General features: G+C 46.3%; 1 protein-coding gene across 2 annotated transcripts in view; it reads left to right on the forward strand.

Moving 5' to 3' along the window:
- Nucleotides 1-42: 42 nt before the first annotated feature.
- JSRP1 (junctional sarcoplasmic reticulum protein 1) overlaps nucleotides 43-21,574 on the forward strand; it is a 95,808-nt gene continuing 74,276 nt past the window's right edge. Inside the window, exon 1 of one of the 2 annotated variants that reach the window (XM_044268939.1) lies at nucleotides 43-191. The gene's annotated coding sequence lies outside the window, so the exon portion shown is untranslated. The remainder of the gene's footprint in view (nucleotides 192-21,574) is intronic. The other variant, XM_044268944.1, reaches the window with a different exon arrangement.

The following is a 21,574-nucleotide window of genomic DNA, read 5'->3' on the forward strand; positions in this document are numbered from 1 at the left end:
ACGACTGCACTGGGAGGAAAAGTCACGTGCCTCCTCTCCACGCCCCTTCTTTGGCCTGGCAACAGCGCGCGCACGGGACGATAGGCTAGTGACGTCACCGAAAAATGGTGAGACTGCGCACAAATACGGAATTTCAGCTACTGTGCTAACACCGGAAGTCCGCGACACATAATTGGCAGTAACGGCAAACAGTAAGTGAATAGACACTTGGAAATGAGAGCTCCTGGGGGGGTCGGTAGCACAGTCAGTGGTGTACCTGTGTAAATCAAAAGATGACGTAATTGTTGCTATGGTAGCGTAGTCACGTGGTAAGATGACGCCTGCGGAAAAGAAGAACCCTATGCTATGCTAGTAGTGAAGGTCATATCCATGAGCTGTGTGATGACGTAAGAGTCACGTGCTAAGCTGAAGAGGACACGTGACGATTCCTGAGCGCTCAGTATATAACCCAGACCTCCCAAGTGTCCCTCTGTCCTCCACAAATGCCCCACTTTTTTTTTTTTTTTTTTTTTTATAAACTGAGGTATAGATTTTCATTATTGTGTTTACAATATTGATCCAGAAAGTGTATATTATTTAATTATTTAATGCAATTAGAACTTTAGAAATTTCTATATTCAGATAGTTGTTGCACTATTTCGTAAGAGAAAACTTTAGAAGTGTATAAATATGCAGGGAAAATGTATATTTTTTATGCTATGAACCATAAGTGTTCCTCTGGCGCAGTACTCTCAGCACTCCCTGCATTACACAGCCTGGTAGATTGGTGCTGACCGTAGTAGTGTGTATACATAGCAGGCCGGAACTGGCCATAGACCACTGGCCAGGTACAAAACCACCTGGCGCTCTCAGCATTAGGGCCCTTGCACAGGACCGTTTGCCCTCCGAGACATGCGGTCCGTGAGCGGGTCATATGAGTGCAGGACACTAGTCCTGCGGGTGACCCATTGTGCACAGCATCATTGAAATCTATGATGCTGTGTTCTCCTGTGCGCACGATCAACGCCGCTCCGGGACATATGGCCTGCTCACAGACCGAATGTCTCGGAGGGCATACGGCCATGTGCAAGGGCCCTTAACCATCCCAGGACCGCCGCACGCAGGATTGTGTCCTGGAGGCGGCCCTGTTATTCCTCCTGCTGCTTCCTCTGCCCATCCAAGGGCTAGGGTCAGGCTGAGCCCGGTCATTGCTCCCTGGCTTGTGGTAATGCCCTCACTTGTACTGCAGGGAGTGTGAAACTGTTCTAGAACCATTCTAGAAAAACCGTGGCCACCAGCCTTAACCGTGCAAAGGGTTAATGCTATTGCTGAATCTGGTTGTCTTCTTATTCTAGGGCTTGACTAACTCAGTAGGTGTCTGGCCCTTTAAATGGTGTTGGGTGGATGCAGGCTCTGAGGCCTGCAATGATTGTGCGCATTTGTGATGACGTCTCCTTGTGGCCATGGCCTGTAAGTGCTGCAGTGGTGCGTACTGCACCTGGAGGAGGACCTAAGGAATCCACAAAATGGAGGCCTGTGGGCATCTGCTGAGGTGACGTGAGATGATGCAGGCGGGGGATGTGGTGGTGCAGGTACAGACATCATAGTAATGTCACAGAGGTATGAGCTGCTATTGTCAGAAGAAACAGGCAGCGTGCCGGTGGCTGCTGGCAGTTCTCAGGTTTGGGCGTTGGTGAATGGCATTGTGTTAGGAACATTTTGGATATAAGCTATATGTGTGGAGGTGAATGCTGCACAAGTCTTAAAAATGACTAGAACGGCTCCCTCCATACTTGTGATGCCACTACAAGTGACCCCATTTTGGAAAGAAGACAACCCAAGGTATTCCGTGAGGGGTATGGTGAGTTCATGTAAAATTTTATTTTTTGTCACAAGTTAGTGGAATATGAGACTTTGTAAGAAGGAAAAAAAATAAAAATAATTTCCGCTAACTTCCATGAACTCACTATGCCCATCAGCGAATACCTTAGGGTGTCTACTTTCCGAAATGGGGTAATTGCTGGGGTGTTTCTACTGTCTGGGCATTGTAGAACCTCAGGAAACATGACAGGTGCTCAGAAAGTCAAAGTGCGTAAATTCACATTTTTGCGCCAAAGTTTGTAAACACTATAACTTTTACCCAAACCAATAAATATACACTTATTGCATTTTTTTAAATCAAAGACATGTAGTAACAATAAATTTAGAGAAAATTTTATATAGAAATGTAGTTTAAATTGAAAAATGTTACAACCGAAAGTGAAAAATTTCATTTTTTTGCATAAATTTCGGTCAATTTCGATTAATATAAAAAAAAAAGTAAAAATGGCAGCAGCAATGAAATACCACTAAATGAAAGCTCTATTAGTGAGAAGAAAAGGAGGTAAAATTCATTTGGTTGGTAAGTTGTATGACCGAGCAATAAACCGTGAAAGTAGTGTAATGCCGAATTGTAAAAAGTGGTCTGGTCATTAAGGGGGTTTAAGCTAGGGGGGCTGAAGTGGTTAATGTTAGGACCGGGGCCGGTTTTAGACAAAATGTGGCCCTGGGCAAAATCAAAAGGGGGCCCCAAATCTTGTAATAATGTGCTAAAAACACAGTTCGACACCTGGAACCCCCGCCGATCAGCTGTTTGAGAGACGGTGCGTGCAGTTCACTGCTGCTGTCCCATAGACATAGCAGCTGAGCGAGAAGGGAGACGGCACGTGTGCTCTGCATGTGCCGTCTCCTCAAACAGCTGATCATCGGGGGGTGTCGGACCCCAGTCGATCTGATATTAATGAGCTATCTTGAGGATAGTTCATCAATGTGAAAAAACCCGGAGAACCTCTTGAACCTACTCCTAATACTGTGCTCCCCTCATGTCCACAAACACTATACTATACTATACACCCAGACTGCCCTCATTAGTAATAGTGCCCCCAATAGTGATAATACTTCCCAAGATAGCCCCCATTAGTAGCAATGCCCTCCATATTGTGTCAATATAACCATAATGCTCCCAGTGGCTCTAATGTCCCCCTGTAGTGCCCCCACTCGTTCAATATATAATGCTTCCCCCCCATAGTACCATTATATATATATATATATATATATATATATATATAATATTTCCCCGTAGTGCCAGTATATAATGCTCCTCCATTCCTCCCCAGTAGTGGCAAGTATATATAATGAAATGAAAAACGGATATGGTGGCTCACCCCACAATAACACAGAAGGTGCTACAAAGTCCTATTGATCCACCACATCAACAGAGAAAATGTATCAAACCAGATAATAGTATGGACCGAGCACTCACATCCAGATCACAGATTACAGTAAAGTATCAACTTATTTATAAAAACTACTAAAAACACATAAAACAGTTTAAACTAGAGAACGGTCATTCAAACAAGGAACCGGAGGTAATCACTGCTGATGCAAAACACTTGAAACAATAATGTTGCTGCAGGCACATTCAGGTATATATAGGATAGCAAATATAATGTTTTGCTTTAGGTAAAATTATCATAAGTGTAGTCCTCAAAAATAACACACATGGCCCCCTTTCGAGGATATATCCCCTTTAAAGGCCGAGTAATGGATTTCTTCAGAGGACCAGAGATATGATTTGCCCAGCTTGTAAAACCTCAGCCACAGCATGTGTTAGTATACTAGCATGAATGTTAGTTATGTAACATAAGGTGGTACGGCGTGGAGTCTGGCTCTCCGTGGCCACAATTACCTCTCCAGACGGTTTTCGTATTAGTTTCTTTTCACAACGAGCGGAGCAGGTAAGAAAATGTGTTTGTGTCCTCAATCGTAGGACCTGTGGTGTATCACATACTGTGTCATGTGATGTGAGCTTGAGGGCGGATCCTTTCAAATAAGTTTGTCACAGATTGGATCCTTTCAAGTAAAGTATTTGTTTGGCTAACCAAAGAGGGGAAATAAGAAGCAGTCCAGTAAAGTATTACATTTCATAAAAGTCCTTCTTGGATAGACAGGTGTCGACCATACGCGTTTCAGGACCCACAGCCTCCAGCAGTGTGGACATTTAGGATACAAAAAACGCCTCCCTCTCATCCCCCCAAAAAGAGATAAAAAAAAAACTACGCTAGACAACGCTACAGTACACAATGCCCGCAGGACAAGGGACTTTTTCCAGGAGAATAACATCACTCTTTTGGCCCATCCTGCGTGTTCCCCTGATCTAAATCCAATTGAGAACCTTTGGGGATGGATTTCAAGGGAAGTTTACAAAAATGGACAACAGTTCCAGACAGTAGTTGGCCTTCGTGCGGCCGTCTTCACCACTTGGATAAATGTTCCCACTCACCTCATGGAAACGCTTGCATCAAGCATGCCGAAACACATTTTTGAAGTGATAAACAATAACGGCGGAGCTACTCATTACTAAGTTCATGTTTGGAAGTTGGATTTCTGTTTTGGGGGGGTTTAGTTTATTTTTGGAGGTGTGGTCCTAAACTTTTGATCAGCTGAAAAACAGCCTGTTTCAGTTTATTCGTTGTTTTCAACTTGTTGCATGTTGAAGCTCTACTTGGAACCTTGTTAAGATCCAGCCATGCTAAATATGATTTTCTTGCCATTTTTCAAGTGGTCTTAAACTTTTGATCAGTACTGTACTAGAGCACATTACAGGGGGATGTATAAGAGGATGAGACTACAACTCCCAGCATGTTCAAGCCATTACTATGTGATATCAGAGTACATTACAAGAGGAGAGGATTACAACTCCCAGCATATCCAGGATGTTGTAATGTACCCTGATATTACATAATAATGGCCTGGACATGCTGACAGTTGTAATCCTCTCCTCTTATACCTCCTCTTGTAATGTACTCTATTATTACATAACAGGAAGTATAAGAGGAGAGGACTACAACTTCCAGCATTTCCCTGTCACTTACATTGAACCTATCCCTTCTTCCCATGCTCCTGTTCTAGTCACATGATAGTGAGGTTATCGCAGGTCCTTCATCCCCCTCTTCTCTGCTGAGCTCCGCCTCCTGCATCTGACATCATGGCAGGTCCTACAGCTCCAGTAGCAGTGTGCTGCTGGTGTCCGGAGCTGTCAGCACTAGGGTAATGATTTCTCTTATATGTGATGGAGGGGACCTTACACTGCATTATGAAGTGCAGCTTTACATCTGTCTGCTCGTTTGTTTTCACGGACGTTCAGCTCAACAGCAGGGGGTCCCTTAGACGATGGGGGGCCCTGGGCAATTGCCCAGTTTGCCCCCCAACCCTGGCTCTCGTGTTTATACTCCTGACCAGCAGCCAGATGACTTCCTGAATTCAATGGTATCCCTGCCCTCAGTCTGGTTATAGGACAGTATTTTATGCTGCACTGTGGTATTTGGTTCTGCGTAGGGTTGGACGATATCAAAAATTATCAGACGATAACGATATAAAAAAATTTATCGCGATAACGATATATATTGCGATAAATACCCGTTTAAAAGAAAAAAAACACAAGGAGGCGTTATACTGTATGGGGGGCCACAAGGAGATGTTATACTGTATGGGGGCAGCCACAAGGAGGCGTTATACTGTATGGGGGCAGCCACAAGGAGATGTTATACTGTATGGGGGCAGCCACAAGGAGGCGTTATACTGTATGGGGGCAGCCACAAGGAGGCGTTATACTGTATGGGGGCAGCCACAAGGAGGCGTTATACTGTATGGGGGCCACAAGGAGACGTTATACTGTATGGGGGCAGCCACAAGGAGGCGTTATACTGTATGGGGGCAGCCACAAGGAGGCGTTATACTGTATGGGGGCAGCCACAAGGAGGCGTTATACTGTATGGGGGCAGCCACAAGGAGGCGTTATACTGTATGGGGGCAGCCACAAGGAGGCGTTATACTGTATGGGGGCAGCCACAAGGAGGCGTTATACTGTATGGGGGCAGCCACAAGGAGGCGTTATACTGTATGGGGGCAGCCATACAGTATACGTTATACTGTATGGGGGCAGCCACAAGGAGACGTTATACTGTATGGGGGCAGCCACAAGGAGACGTTATACTGTATGGGGGCAGCCACAAGGAGGCCTTACACTGTATGGGGGCAGCCACAAGGAGGCCTTACACTGTATGGGGGCAGCCACAAGGAGGCCTTACACTGTATGGGGGGGGGCCACAAGGAGGCCTTACACTGTATGGGGGGGGCCACAAGGAGGCCTTACACTGTGGGGGGGGCCACAAGGAGGCCTTACACTGTGGGGGGGGCCACAAGGAGGCCTTACACTGTGGGGGGGGCCACAAGGAGGCGTTACACTGTATGGGGGGCCACAAGGAGGCGTTACACTGTATGGGGGGCCACAAGGAGGCGTTATAATAAGGTATTGTGACCACAGGCCACCATACATGCAGTAATACTTTGCGATATACCTTTCCCGCGGCTGCCTCGCTTGTGTGCTCTGATTCTGACATCAGATGCCGGTGGGCGGAGATTTGAATATGGGAGCAAGGAGGAGGGAGAGCCGGGGCGGCCGCTGCGGGAAGTAGTAAGTTTATAATTTCGTCACCAGAGCACACACTAGAGAGGCAGCCGCAGGAAAAGAGACACCAGTACTCACACAGGGGATCGATTCGCCACATATACAATAGAGCCGGCACTGGTGGGTGACGACGTCGATGATGTCAGATGGTGGGTGGAGACTTGGGGAGGCGGAGCAAGAAGGAGCCAGGCCAGGAACAGGAAGTAGCGAGAGGAAGTAATGTTACTCAGCGGCAGCGCTATGCAAGGTGCAGGGGCGGGCGGGCGCACGTTTAGAAGCGGTATGGAAACAGCGATATCGACATATCGCAGTTTTTTTAATACCGCGGTATATCGTGATACCGGTATATCGCCCAACCCTAGTTCTGCGGGGTGGTATTTTGTGCTGCACTGATATTGCTGGCTCCACCTACTTGTGTTGTCCCCACCTACTTATGTTGCCCCACCTTATGTATCCAAAACGGGGCCACTTTTAAGCCTAAAGGTGCTGTCTCACCTCGGTCTTTCCTGGCTTCCACATGCCTCTCAGGGCCTTGATTCCTACATTTGATTGAAGGCACAGGTGAGCAGGGCAGGGATAATGCAATACCACTCCCTGCCTGTGCGTGAACGCTCCCGTGTTATAGATCCTCCAAGCTGCGGGAGAATGTGACAGAGCACAGGCGCTTGGGCTGGAAATCACTGCGCATGCGCCTGAATATGTGCACGCTCGCTCCTGTAAATCCCGTCCACCAGAGCAGCCGGCCAAAGCTCTTTCCATGCACCTGTGCGGCCCCAGCTGATAGTATTACAGCAGTGGCCGTAACCCCTAAAAACGAGCAGGAAATTTGGGGGTCATAGCTGGGGAAAAAAGAGTTCACCGAGGAAAAATGGAAAACAGAATGGCAAAATCAATCATCACACTGCAAGGAACTATTGATTAATTAGATGAGACAACCCCATTAAGCTGCAGGAGGTAAGGACTGTGAAAGTGTCCTGACCAACTAGCACTGTTCCTGCGCACACACTCTTCACCTCCTTTTTCTGTCTATCCCAACTGCTGAACTCTTCTCCCTTTCCAAGGATGTTCCAGAAAGGGAATCCTCCCATTCACCAGGATGTCTTCCAAAAGATAGGTGTATACTGTATGTCCGTGTAACCCAGAAGCTGTAATGCTTAATTTACAGAACTGGGCCCTTCATTCAGGAAATAGAGACCCAATGGGAAAACTTGCGATACTCAATACCACGCGAAAAAAAGAAAAGCGCCAAAAAAGCAGCGTGCATTCTGCATTTTATGGAACGTCCGGCCCATAATTGAACAGTTGGTGACCCGATAACCTGGAATAGGATGGTGAGAGGTGGTGTGATAATACACCACCAATCACCATCCTTAGATCCTGAGAGGTGGCGGTGACATCACCTCTCAGGATCGCTTCCTATTGGCTGGACGGCGGGCGAGGGTCCACACACATTTTTGGGGGGCGCACTCTTAGCATCCGGCCACTGTTAGCGCATCGCCCACCCCACCGCTGATCAGCGAGTTTGAATCATTTTTATTATTTTTTTTTCTCACAATTTTGAGGCTCTTATTTTAATTTATTTATTTTTTCAGTTAGGTTTAGGGTAGTGAACGTGAACACCCGTCCCCACACACACACATGCACACTAAATAAAGTTTTACGCACACACACTCCCCTATGGCCCGCCAGACGTTCTTGGCCGAGGAGGCATACCTCCGACTCTAAAAGAGCCCCAGTGAGGACGAGGATGACCCCACTTGCCTCTTGTCATCCGCGTACTCCTCATCATCTAGTGATGATAATGAGCCCCCAAGGCGGAGCAAGGGGACCCGATGCCAGGGACCCTGTGGCCCACACTAGTATGAGCCGTCCTGGGGCTCGTACTAGTTTTACGACCCACCAGATAAGTCCACCTGAGCCCCCTACCGGTGAACTAGTCTGGTGTACCCCAGAGCATTTTGAGCCCGTGATTCCTGACTTTGTTGCCCAATCAGGAATCCAGATTCCCACAGTGGGCTTCACTGAATATTACTTTTTTCTTTTCTTTTTTTCTGTGACCAATTTATGAATCTGATGGTGGAGCAAACAAACTTGTTCACCCAACAGTTCATTGCTCAACACCCAGGCTCCTTTTTGGCTAGGTCCAGTGACTGGACTCCGGTCAGTGCAGCCGAGATGAGGACGTTTTGGGGCCTCGTGCTGCACATGGGCCTAGTAAAAAAAAAAAAAAGGGTGTCAGGCAGTACTGGAGTGGGGACGTCCTCTACCAGACCCCACTCTACTGTATGGCCATGAAATGTTGCCCTTTTGAGGCCATTCGGAAATGTCTGCATAATACAGCATGTCCCCCCCGAGGTGTTCCTGCCTATGACCGCCTGTACAAAATAAGGCCGGTCATCGATCAATTCGGGGCCACATTTTTGGAGGCCTATGTGCCTGGAAGGGAGGTCGCTGTTGATGAGTCTCTCATTGCTTTCAAGGGGAGACTCATTTTCCGCCAGTATGTTCCCTCTAAGCGGGCGAGGTATGGTGTGAAGCTGTACAAACTTTGTGAGTGTACCTCGGTACACTTACAAGTTTTGTGTGTACGAGGGGCAAGATTCCTGTATTGAACCCCCAGAATGTCCCCCACTCTGGGTGTTATCGGGAAACTTGTGTGGGACCTTATTCACTCACTACTAGATAAGGTACGTGGATAACTTTTATACTAGTATCCCCTTGTTCCAGTCCCTCGCCGCCAGATCCACGTCCGCTTGTGGGACCATGCGGAAAAATCAACGCTGCTCCCCTACCCACCCGCTCCAGGTACCTATTCCCAGATATGAGACCCGTGCCCTTACCAGTGGAAACCTGTTGCTGGTCAGATATAAGGACAAGAGGGATGTCCTTGTACTGTCCACAATTCACGGTAACAGCATCACCCCTGTCCCTGTGCGAGGTACCGCGGCAACGGTCCTAAAGCCCTATTGTATCGTGGACTACAATCGGTATATGGGAGGAGTTGATCTCTCTGATCAAGTCCTCAAGCCATATAACGCCATGCGCAAAACCCGGGCATGGTACAAAAAAGTTGTACAGGTTGCCTTGTACAACTCTTTTGTGCTGTCCCAGAGTGCTGGCAACACAGGTAAATTCCTGCAGTTCCATGAGGCAGTCCTCAAGGCCCTGATCTTTTCTGACCGGGAAAGCAGGCCGGGGGGAACTGGATCGTCCCTGGCCAACACTTTCGAGGTGTGGTCCCCCATACTGGAAAGAAGGGACGGTCCCCAAAAAAGTGCAGAGTGTGTCACGGGAGGGGGATACGGAAGGACACCACCAGTCAGTGTGACACGTGCCCCGATCATCCGGGCCTCTGCATTGACGGTTGCTTCAGGGAGTAGCACACTTCCATGGAGTACTACATTTATAATCCTCTTCCCCAATTTTAATTCTATTTGGCCACAGACAATCGCCCAGAAAAAAAATAATAAAAAAATATGGCTCTCATGAGCGGTACCTGAGGGGCCCTCAGGTGCGGTACCTGAGAGGTTAACTGCCGCGGATTCCAGCGCCCTGTCATAGTCGGGCGCCTATATTTGTATTAATGGGTGAGTTATCATTAGTGGCGCAGTGGCCCCTCCACTCCTCTCTCTCCTTATTGGCAGCAGCAGAACAGGGGGGAGGGAGTGAGAGACTCTTTCTCCCGTGTGCTGCTGAGGAGAACATGGTGCGCGCTGAGAGCAGCGTGCGCCATGTTCTTTGATACTAGGCTGTGCAGTAGCGCAGCTTAGTATCGGTAAATGGCAAATCCCGGTATCGAATTGATACCGGTACAAAAGTATCAATTGGGTATCGATAATTCGATACCCACTACAAACCTAGTTCCTGATTATTACCTGCTTGTTACAGTAGATGAGAGCTGCATTTATGTGAGACAATAATTTCCTCTCCTCAGAAACCATGGGTTTGGTGCCTGCATTCACAATACTTTCACCGGATGAACAAGTGCTTGCTCATTCATGAGGTGTTCAGCAGCAGCTTTACACGGGGTACTCTCACATATCCAGCTGCTGTACTCTCACATATCCGGCTGCTGTACTCTCACATATCCGGCTGCTGTACTCTCACATATCCGGCTGCTGTACTCTCACATATCCGGCTGCTGTACTCTCACATATCCGGCTGCTGTACTCTCACATATCCGGCTGCTGTACTCTCACATATCCGGCTGCTGTACTCTCACATATTCATCTAAAGTACTCTCACATATTCATCTAAAGTACTCTCACATATCCATCTAAAGGACTCTCACATATCCATCTAAAGGACTCTCACATATCCATCTAAAGTACTCTCACATATCCATCTAAAGTACTCTCACATATCCATCTAAAGTACTCACATATTCATCTAAAGTACTCTCACATATTCATCTAAAGTACTCTCACATATTCATCTAAAGTACTCTCACATATCCATCTACTGTTCTCTCACATATCCAGCTACTGTTCTTTCTTATATCCTTCTACTGTTTTCTCATATATCCGTCTACTGTACTCTCACATAGCCATCTACTGTTCTTTCTTATATCCATCTGCTGTACTCTCACATATCCATCTACTCAGTGACATAACTAGAATTCTATGGGCCCCAGGGTAAACTTTGGGCCCCCCATTATAGGTTTGAATTTTGCCCCCTTCAACGCTATATATATTTCATTTTGCCCCCTCTTTATATAGTTGAATGATTGCCCCCTTCTCACTCTGTATAAGTTTGATTCTGCCCGATCTCACTCTGTATATATTAGATTTTTTTTTCTGCACCCTCTGTCTCATATAAATGGCCAGTGGGCCCCCTTTCTAAATTCTAAAAAGTTCATAATGCCGGGTGCCTCCTTAGCATGGGGTGAGCATACATAATTTTTTTTTTTTTACCTTTGTTCTGTTCCGCTCAGTTTCTGCTTGCTCAATCAGTTGCGAACACATCTCGTCCTACCCTCAGCTGCACGCATCATTACTTCATCCTGTCATCCCGCAAGACCCATGAACTCCAACACTGTGTTTCGCCGACATGACAACGCGGTGGTGGTGCAAGAGAGGGTATGGGTATATGTGCAGCTGCACTGGCTTTTATAATGCAAAGCAGAGGGGACTAGCTGCAAGCACTTGCGGGCCCCCCCTCTCCTGTCGGGCTCGGTCGTGGTCACACCCTCTGCAATGGTGATTGTTACACCCCTGCATCTACTATTCCTCATCTATCCATCTACTGTTCTCTCATCTATCCATGATGGATAGATGACCATAGCTGTGATAGACATAGCAAGTTGTGTGATTACAGCCTGAGGGCCTTTTTACATGGGTCGATGATTAGGAAAAAAAAACTGCTTGTTTTCACTCATTGCCCCATGTAAATTCTGGGCATATTATGTAAAACAACCAGTTGGTGAATATGATTATGATTTTGGCTTATATTTTTTTCTTCTAACCCACCCCTATCTATGCTGTTAGTTTTAGCACCTGAACTAGTAAGTTGTCAGTTGGTTAAGGGGAGGATCCACTGATACTGCATGGTGGAGACCCCCCTCCCTGCATAGCAATTTACTAGGATCATGTGCTAAAACTAATGGCACAGACTGTAGGTGAATATGGGTGGGCCAGAAGAAAAAAATAAACCAGAATCAGATAAGAAAAGTATGTAAAAGTACAGAGCCAGTTCCAGTTGTTAAAGAAGTCCCAATCCAGACCCCTATATTAGTAGAAGACTGCTAAATTAATAGATAGGGACGAATTGTGAACTGGAGCTGGCCCTGGAAAGAAACCTAAAAGTGGTCACATTTTGAAGGCAGGTCCAAATCGAAAGAAGGTGGAGCAACACAAGTAAGCGGGTTTAGCAATAGTGTAGTTCAGCAAAAAATACTGGCCAGGCAGACCCAAATGCAGTGCAATGCTAGATACTGCCCCAGCAAAACCAAATATCACAGTGCAGCAAAAAATACTGCCCCATCAGAACCAAATATCACAGTGCAGGACACAATACTGCCCCAGCAGAACCACATCACGCAGTGCAGCACAAAATACTGCCTTAGCGGAACCAAATATCACAGGGCAGCACAATATATTTCCCTAGCAGAACCAAATATCACAATGCAGCACAATATACTTCCCTAGCAGAACCAACTAAATATCACAATGCAGCACAAAATACTTCCCTAGCAGAACCAAATATCACAATACAGCACAATATACTTCCCTAGCAGAACCAAATATCACAATGCAGCACAATATACTTCCCTAGCAGAAGCAAATATCACATGCAGCACAATATACTTCCCTAGCAGAAGCAAATATCACATGCAGCACAATATACTTCCCTAGCAGAAGCAAATATCACATGCAGCACAATATACTTCCCTAGCAGAAGCAAATATCACATGCAGCACAATATACTTCCCTAGCAGAAGCAAAAATCACAGTGCAGCACAATATACTTCCCTAGCAGATCCAAATATCACACGGAGCACAATATACTTCCCTAGCAGAAGCAAATATCACAGTGCAGCACAATATACTTCCCTAGCAGAAGCAAATATCACATGCAGCACAATATACTTCCCTAGCAGAAGCAAATATCACAGTGCAGCACAATATACTTCCCTAGCAGATCCAAATATCACACGGAGCACAATATACTTCCCTAGCAGAAGCAAATATCACAGTGCAGCACAATATACTTCCCTAGCAGAAGCAAATGTCACATGCAGCACAATATACTCCCTTAGCAGAACCAAATATCACAGTGCAGCACATTATACTGCCCCAGCAGAACCAAATATCATAGTGCAGCACAAAATACAGCTGTCCCCATTGCAGTATTCAACAGAATCACTGTTCTAAAGACGGCAATATAGTTTAATTCAGGAGGGGTCAGACATATGAGTGCCCAATGCTCCTACTTTAATTAATGCAGAGAGCAACTGATCATTATGTACCCAGCTGGTGGCCTTGAGGAGGGCTCAGGTGGCCCACCGTGAAATTTTACTGTAGGGTCTATGGCCAGTCTGCCCCTAAATATATTCAGAACCCTATTTTAGGCGGACCTGGGGAGTTCCCGGGGGCAGGGCTTAGATGCCCAGAATTTACTAAAATGTTGGTAAGTATGGACTGGCTTCCATTTACTCATTTCATATACTGACCTTCCTCCATGTGACATGCCATTGTCCTCCATCACTGTCCCCCCTCGCTCCATAAAACACACAGTGTACCCCCCATTTCTGTACTTCTGTTACTAGTTCCTTCAATAAATGTGTCCTGGTTTGCTTATCCCCTAATAAGTGTTGCTAGTGTGACTGTTTGTGCTGTGACATTGAATCTGAAGGATGTGCTGCCATGCTGCTCAGCAGCTGGTGCCTGACAGAAGTCCTGCATAGTCACACTATGACTTTGTGTGGCCTCCCTACTCAGCCTGATAGCACTAACCTATGATAAAGTATTACCTGTGGACAGTCAGTCAGGCCCCTTTCCTTTACAGTAAGCAGATCTGTAAGAGCGCCATCTGCTGGCAGCTATATAGTGCATAGGCATCTATAGACTGCCTGGGACTGGGTGAGGAAGCCTTAAAAACAGGTGACTCACTGTTATACTGTAACAAGTAAGGTTGTGAAATTTTTCCCTCCTAGATATTCCATGTTCAGCTTTGGGTGGTGTTATTGTAAACTGGAAGCATTTAGAACCACAGCGACTCCCCCACAAAGTGTAGACCACGTAAAGCATGGTCACTGACTGACTGCTTTCTAGTTTTATCTGGGATTTAAAGAGAAACCCCTTTGGCTTGCCACCTTTCCTCCATTCTGTGATCTTCCTAGAATCCCTATACTCTTCTCTTTTTCTCTTGGATGAAAGGATCTTTTTTGTCTAGGAAAGGTAGTCAATGGAAATCCCTTCTTTTTGTTGCCTTTTCAAGTACCGTATTTATCGCCCTATAAGACGCACCTAGGTTTTAGAGGGGGACAATAAGAAAAAAAATATATTTTCATTATACCTCAGGTCAGACCACCAATCAGACCCCCAGTGTTAATCAGACCTCAGTTAACAGGCCCAATAAGATCCCCAATGTTAATAAGACCCCAATAAGACATCAGATCAGACCTCAGATAAGAGCCCCATGCCTCTCATCAGCCCCCAGTAGCCTTACCGCAGCCCCCATTAGCCTCGTAGCAGCCCCCAGCAGCCTCTTCATCACCCCAAAGTGCCTCTCACCAGCCCCCAGAAGTGTCCATCAGCCTCATAACTATAAAAAAAACAGCAACAAAAAAACACACTTACCTCACCTCCTCCCGGACGCCGCCGCTCCTCTTCTCCGCGCGATCTGCATCCTCCTGCTGTTGGCTGTGCTGTGAAGGCTGCGCACAGCATGGCATCACAGAGCGCCTCACGCTGTGCGCAGCCGTGTGAGTACAAAGCCTTCACCGCTTCACGATCCTCCAGCACTTATGAGCGCTTCCATAATTGAAGCGGCTCATTGGTATTCGCCCCTTAAAATGCAGTTTTGGGGGGAGAAATGCGTCTTATGGGGTGAAAAATACAGTATGTCTAAGGCTGAAAGGCACGAGCGTGACAGATTAAGTCCGGATGGGTGCGTTCAGTGAAACTCTCACCATTTTGAAAGCAAGTTCAGTCAGTTTTATCTGCGATTGCGTTCAGTTGTTCAGTTTATTCCTCGTGGGTGCAATGCGTTTTGATGCATTTTTCACGCGCGTGATAAAAAACTGAAGGTTTACAAACATCTCCTAGCAACCATCAGTGAAAAACACATTGCATCCACACTTGCTTCCGGATGCAATGCGTTTTTCATTGAAGCCCCATGAGGCCAAAACCGGGTGAAAAACGCAGAATATAGAACATGCTGCGTTTTCCATGCAACACACAACTGATGTGTGAAAAAACTGCTCATGTATACAGACCCATTGAAATGAATGGGTCAGGATTCAGTGTGGGTGCTATACGTTCACGTCACACATTGCATCCATGCGGAAAACTCGCTCGTGTGAAAGGGGGCTTAGAGATGGAACAGTTGAACCTAAACACGCCGTATGTTAGACCAAATCACAGATACTGAACGGCGCTAAATTAAAAATAAATCTTTATTGCTCTATATACATTAAAATTCCATTAAAGTAAGGGAATAAAAATCAAACATAAAAAAAATAATCCAACACCTAGTCTATTCACTATACTCGGTTCTGAATTGCCTAGGGCCCTGGGTAATTGTTCCCCTAGGGCAGTGATGGTGAACCTTTTACAGACATAGTGCCCAAACTGTAGCCCAAAACCCACTTATTTCTCTGTTCATAGTGCGCTGCCTGCGCTGTTCATAGTGCGCTGCCTGCGCTGTTCATAGTGTGCCCTGCACTAATGAATGGCAGGAGAAGTCTAAGGCATATTAGTACACCGTAGACATTTTTCCAGGGTGCGGGTGCCCACAGAGAGGGCTCTTAGTACCGCCTCTGGCACCCGTGCCATAGGTTCGCCACCACTGCCCTAGGGCAACAGCAATTCAGTCCAAACCCCAGCGGCTAATAGGAAATGGCCCCGTGGAGTCTAGAGAGTAGGTTAGTTACATAATTTTTAAACAGACTCCTGACACTCAATGCCTCTCTTATTTAGGCCTGATGGTGACCGCCTGTGCCCTGTATATAAATCAGCTCTGGAGGAAGGGGTAGAATCAAATGGAGCTCAATTCAATCAAATCGCCCTTCTTGTTACTAAGCTTGGTTGCTATATGATATTTCTCACTACAAACAGAGTATAACCCCACTAAAATCTCCAGACTGAATACTAACTAAATGTTGCAATATGCTGATGCTATGTAGCTATCTAACTTGCTACCTCGCTCGATGCGTTTCCCGCATCAGGAGCCCTAAAGCTAGAGATAGCGAAGAATGACAGTGTAGCTTGCAGCAGCAGCGATGCACATGCCACCTACAATGTGGCACTAGAACGGCCGTGGAGCAGCCGCCAAAATCACAGGTATTTGAAATGGTAACCCCTCCCATTTTTGGGCCGAACCAAGAAGCAGTCGAGTCGCGTGGAAAGGGAGTATCGAGCCCGACACTCCCCACAATGTAATCCACTGCCTTCTCAATAGATGAGGGCCAGTAAGGTTAGGATGAATATACATGACGAGCGACCTCAGGTGGACGACAACTGGCAGCATAGTGGTGACTGTGGTATTAGGATGACGGGCAGGGTCTGGTGAAGATGCCGACTGTAGAGATTAGAGAGATTGTGATATTAAGTAGCACATCCCTATTTTATACCCCTCATCCAAGCCCTGAAAGGATCGATAACGCTTGAAGGTAATGTATTGGGGGGTGTGCTTAGTATCCATAATACAAATTGTATCAATGTTTCCATTTGAGATATAGACAGGGAGGGGGATACGCTGAACTGCAAATATGAAACATGGCAGGGGTACAGTTGTTAGGAGTTACATAGTACATTGCTGCTGGTAATTTCAGTGTTATCCGGGGGACCACATAGCCAGCTATTTACATAAAAGGCAACATCCCATTAGTATAAACAGAGGGCAGATGTCTGGATTGAACGTATGTCCCTGGTCACCAGCTGTGACACAAAAGTCCTGTAATCATTATCAAAAGCCACTGGCTTTTTCCAAAAGCAACCCCCTGACACGGGGGACATCAGTGCCCGAGACATAGATCGTTATATCTCTACAGGTGGATGCGACTACCACTTATGTCCCAATAAGGGAAGTGTCCCCTACAGGAAACATGTAAATGAGATATGTTCATTCAACCCATCTGGACGCACTGTACCAAGGCAGAAGATCCATTGCGCCTCTTTTTGTAAGAGGTGCTTATCCAGTTCCCCCTCTATGTGAGGGTCTAATCACTTCAATCCCCTGAAAACTTAGCAGTTCAGGACGACCGGCATGTGATTCTGCTATATGACTTGCAATAGGAGTGTCAGCTTTATTCCTGATGTCCTTTAAATGTTCCCCGATTCTCCTTCTAAACTCCCTCAATGTTTTGCCTACATATTGGGCCCCACATTCACAAGTGGTTAGGTAGACAAGACCTGTAGTTCTGACATTAATAAATGTTCTAATGTCATACACAAACAGGGGGTTTGTGCTGCAGAATGTCCTACCTTTTTTTTATGGATCTTCATGCTATGCATTTCCCACAGCGGAAAGTGAGTCAATGGATTCCTAAGCCACTGGGAGCCAGGAGTGGGGGGTTGATGGAAGCTGTGGACCATGATGTTCCTACCACTGCGATAGGAGATGGCCGGGACACTGCCCACCAAGTGACCCACATCAGGATCAGCTTGCAGTATCCCCCAGAATTGAGACAATATCTCCCTCACTGGGCAATGTGCCTCATCAAAGTTGCCAATGATGCAAATTATTTCAGTCCTGTCAGGTCGTGGTCGCAGATTCAGCAGGCATGCCCTAGTACAACTCATGGCATGCTGATATGCTTGGTTAAGGACCGTGGTAGCATAGCCCTTCTGCTGAAATCTCCGCTTGAGATCAGTGGCTGCCAACCGAAAATCCTCCATGGCCGAGTAATTGCAACATAGTCGCAAGTATTGCACCTTTGGGATACCCCGTCTCAGGGGCAGGGGGTGACAACTTTGCAAACCCTCAAACTATTGCTGGCTGTCTTTTTGCAGAAAAGGCGAGTGCCAATATCACCATTCGTCCCTTTCTAGATGGTCAAATCTAAGAAGGTGATCATTGTAGAATGAATTTCTAAAAGTTAAAAATAACCCCCAGCCATTTACATTGAGGACCTGAACAAAGAAATCGAAAGATACTGCATCCCCCTTCCACAATATCAGGACATCGTCGATATATTTGAGCCAAAGCAAAAATCGATGATGGTCCATTTTGACATCCCTTCCCCAAAGACGAGTTCACGTTCCCAACCTCTCAGATATAAATTGGCGTATGTAGAGGCACAGGGGCTACCCATGGCCACACCCTTTGTCTGATGATAAACCTCGTTGTTAAAGAGGAACGTAATATGTTCCAATATAAATCTCAATAGTTATAGCACAAACTTGTTATGAGGCCAAAGATGCATACCACGTTCTTGCAGAAATTATGCCACCACCTCACATCCCTTCCCATGTGGTATGGAGCTATAGAGAGCCTTCACATCAAGACTCGCTAACATGGTATCATCATCAACATGGAGGCCATCCATCTTCTTGCTGACCTCCATGGAATCCCGCACATAAGAGGGTAGTGAGGTGACGAAGGGCCTAAGGACATGATCCACATAGATGCTGATGGGATGCGTCAAACTGTTGGTATTCAATGCAATGGGCCTCCCTTTCAGTGTATCAAGTCCCTTATGCACCTATGGTAGCCCATAGAAACACCTGGGGGTGCGGAGGTAGCAGAAATTCTAATTCAGATTTATTAATGAGCCTAGGTTGAAGTGCCTGGCTGAGCATGCCGCTCAACTCTTTCCGATGGGACATTAAAGGGATTATTAGGAAGGGTGTTGTAGCGTGATAGTTCATTCAGAATATTCAAGCACATTTCAGTATAATGTGCCTAATCCAGAATGACCACATTTCCCCCTTTGTCGGAGGGTTTGCTTACTATGGATGTAGGGCTGCAGTAAACGATTATTTTAGCAATCGAGTATTCTACCGATTATTTTTGCGATTGAGTACTCTAATAAAAAAAAATCATAAATAGGCTATTTTCCTTTATAAAAACTCATCAGACCCCCTGCCATCATTCCCCAACACCCTTCGTTCCCCCCTGTGTGATCAGCTCAAGTGCATCAGTTCCCCCCAGTGCCATCAGCTCCAATATCCCCCAGTGCCATCAGCTCCGTTCCCCCAGTGCCTTCAGCTACCCCCTTAGTGCCATCAGCTTGCCCGCCCTAAGTGCCAGCTCCTGAGTCTTCTTCTCCACGCTCTGCACTGCTGTCCTGACGTCACACAGCGTCGGGTCATAGTGCACGTAGGCATGCACTATGTCCTGATGATGTGTCAGGGCTGAAAGTGTAGCGCTGTACGGGCTGGCGGGTGACCATGAAGCGGTAAGTAATAGCAAACGCTTCACTCCCGCTCCATGGTCACATGACACAAACGAGTCTTGCATCGAGGATTTTTTTTGGTCGAATTACTCGATTCAATCGAGTAATTGTTTCAGCCCTATATGGATGCATCCTTTTCTAAAGCTATCAGTCCTTCCATCTCTGAGCAAGTCATATTGTTGTTCCCAAATTTTTGTCCCACCAGGAATCTTAACTGGTCCGTGACTAGGGCTGCTGCTATCGACTATTTTTGGAATTGAGTATTCTATCGATTAATCCAACGATTAATTGAGCACTGTAATAAAAAACTAATTAAAAGTGTTTTTCTTTATAGAAACTCATCAGCTGCCCCCCCCTCAGTGCCACCAGCTGCCCCCCCCCCCAGTGCCACCAGCTTGCCCCCCCAGTGCCACTATGTCCCCCTCCTAGCCATGTCACCAGATGCAGTACCTACCTTTCTTGTAGGGGTGCCGCTCCACAGCTCCTTCATCTTCTTCTCACACAGCATCAGGTCATAGTGCGCGCTTACGTGCACTATGACCTGATGATGTGTCGGGATACAGTACAGTGCAGTGCGGTGCAGGCCAGCTGGTGACCACGGAGCGGTGAGTAATAGCAAGTGCTTCTCTCCCGCTCTGTGGTCACATGATACAAACGAATCTATCGATGATTTTTTTTGTGTCAAATTACTTGATTCAATCAAGTAATCGTTTCAGCGCTATCCGTGACCACCTTCAGGAAGACATCCATAGGAGTATTATCTCCTATGGGGGATTCTTAGATGATGGGGGCTTCAAATTAGTGAATGGTCTTTCCCTCACATCACTATTGCCCTCTTCCCATAAATAAGCCAGAACCTGCACATCAGCTAGGTCCTCTTTGGATACCCTTTTTAAAATCAGTTGTATCTCGCCTATATTGGTAGTGCTTACGCTCTTTCAATTGAGCCGTGAAGTGTTCGACTGTTTGTTGAAGTGCCTGCTCTTTTCTCGCAAATTCAGGATTATTGGAAAATGTATTCACAGTCTCAATCTGCTCCCGGAGGATTGCAGTGTTCTTTTCATAGATACTACGCTCTTCCTCCTGAAGTCATAAGTCGGAGAGACAAATCAGTTGATTCCTTTTCCCATTAAGCTAGGAACCCAGAAGAGCGTATACGGGCTACCGGCATCAATGGGATCATGAGTCCGCATGGCAGACCCAAATAAAAATTCACCTTCACAAGGTAGTGTATATAGTTTTGATTTTACATAGTAACATAGTACATAAGGCCGAAAAAAGACATTTGTCCATCCAGTTCGGCCTGTTATCCTGCAAGTTGATCCAGAGAAAGGCAAAAAAAAAAAAACTGAGGTAGAAGCCAATTTTCCCAACTTAAGTGAAAAAAAATTCCTTCCTGACTCCAATCAGGCAATCAGCATAACTCCCTGGGTCAACGACCCATCTCTAGTAGCTATAGCCTGTAATATTATTACAATCCAGAAATATATCCAAGCCCCTCTTGAATTATTTTATTGTACTTACCATCACCACCTCCTCAGGCAGAGAGTTCATAGACTGATTGCTCTTACCGTAAAGAATTCTCTTCTGTTTGTGTACAAACCTTCTTTTCTCCAGACGCTATATATGTGTCATCCACAGATCCCCCTCCCCATAACACCTGGGTAAATAGTGACCCCCTATACACCTGACCCCGCTCACAGCAGTCTTCATATGTAAATTGTAGTCATGTAATCCTTAAAGGGAGTCTGTCACCACATTTTGACATTATAGACTGCTTACATAGCTCTGTAGCATAACTGTAGATGATTCAAATGTACCTTCGTTGTGTTCTTGTGAAGTTCACTCGAGGCAAAAACTGACTTTTATTCATATGTAAATGAGAGCTCGCAAGTGCCCATGGGCGGCGTTCAATTTGTTGGCGCCCAGGCTGCTCTGCCTCTTTTGCTCATATCTCCGCCCCAGCCTCTGCCCATCCTTCTCTTCCCTTGCATCCTCCTTCTCTCCTACGAGATCCCGTGCCTGCG

This window comes from Bufo gargarizans, chromosome 1 (genome assembly GCF_014858855.1).
Source record: "Bufo gargarizans isolate SCDJY-AF-19 chromosome 1, ASM1485885v1, whole genome shotgun sequence".
Lineage (NCBI taxonomy): Eukaryota > Metazoa > Chordata > Amphibia > Anura > Bufonidae > Bufo > Bufo gargarizans.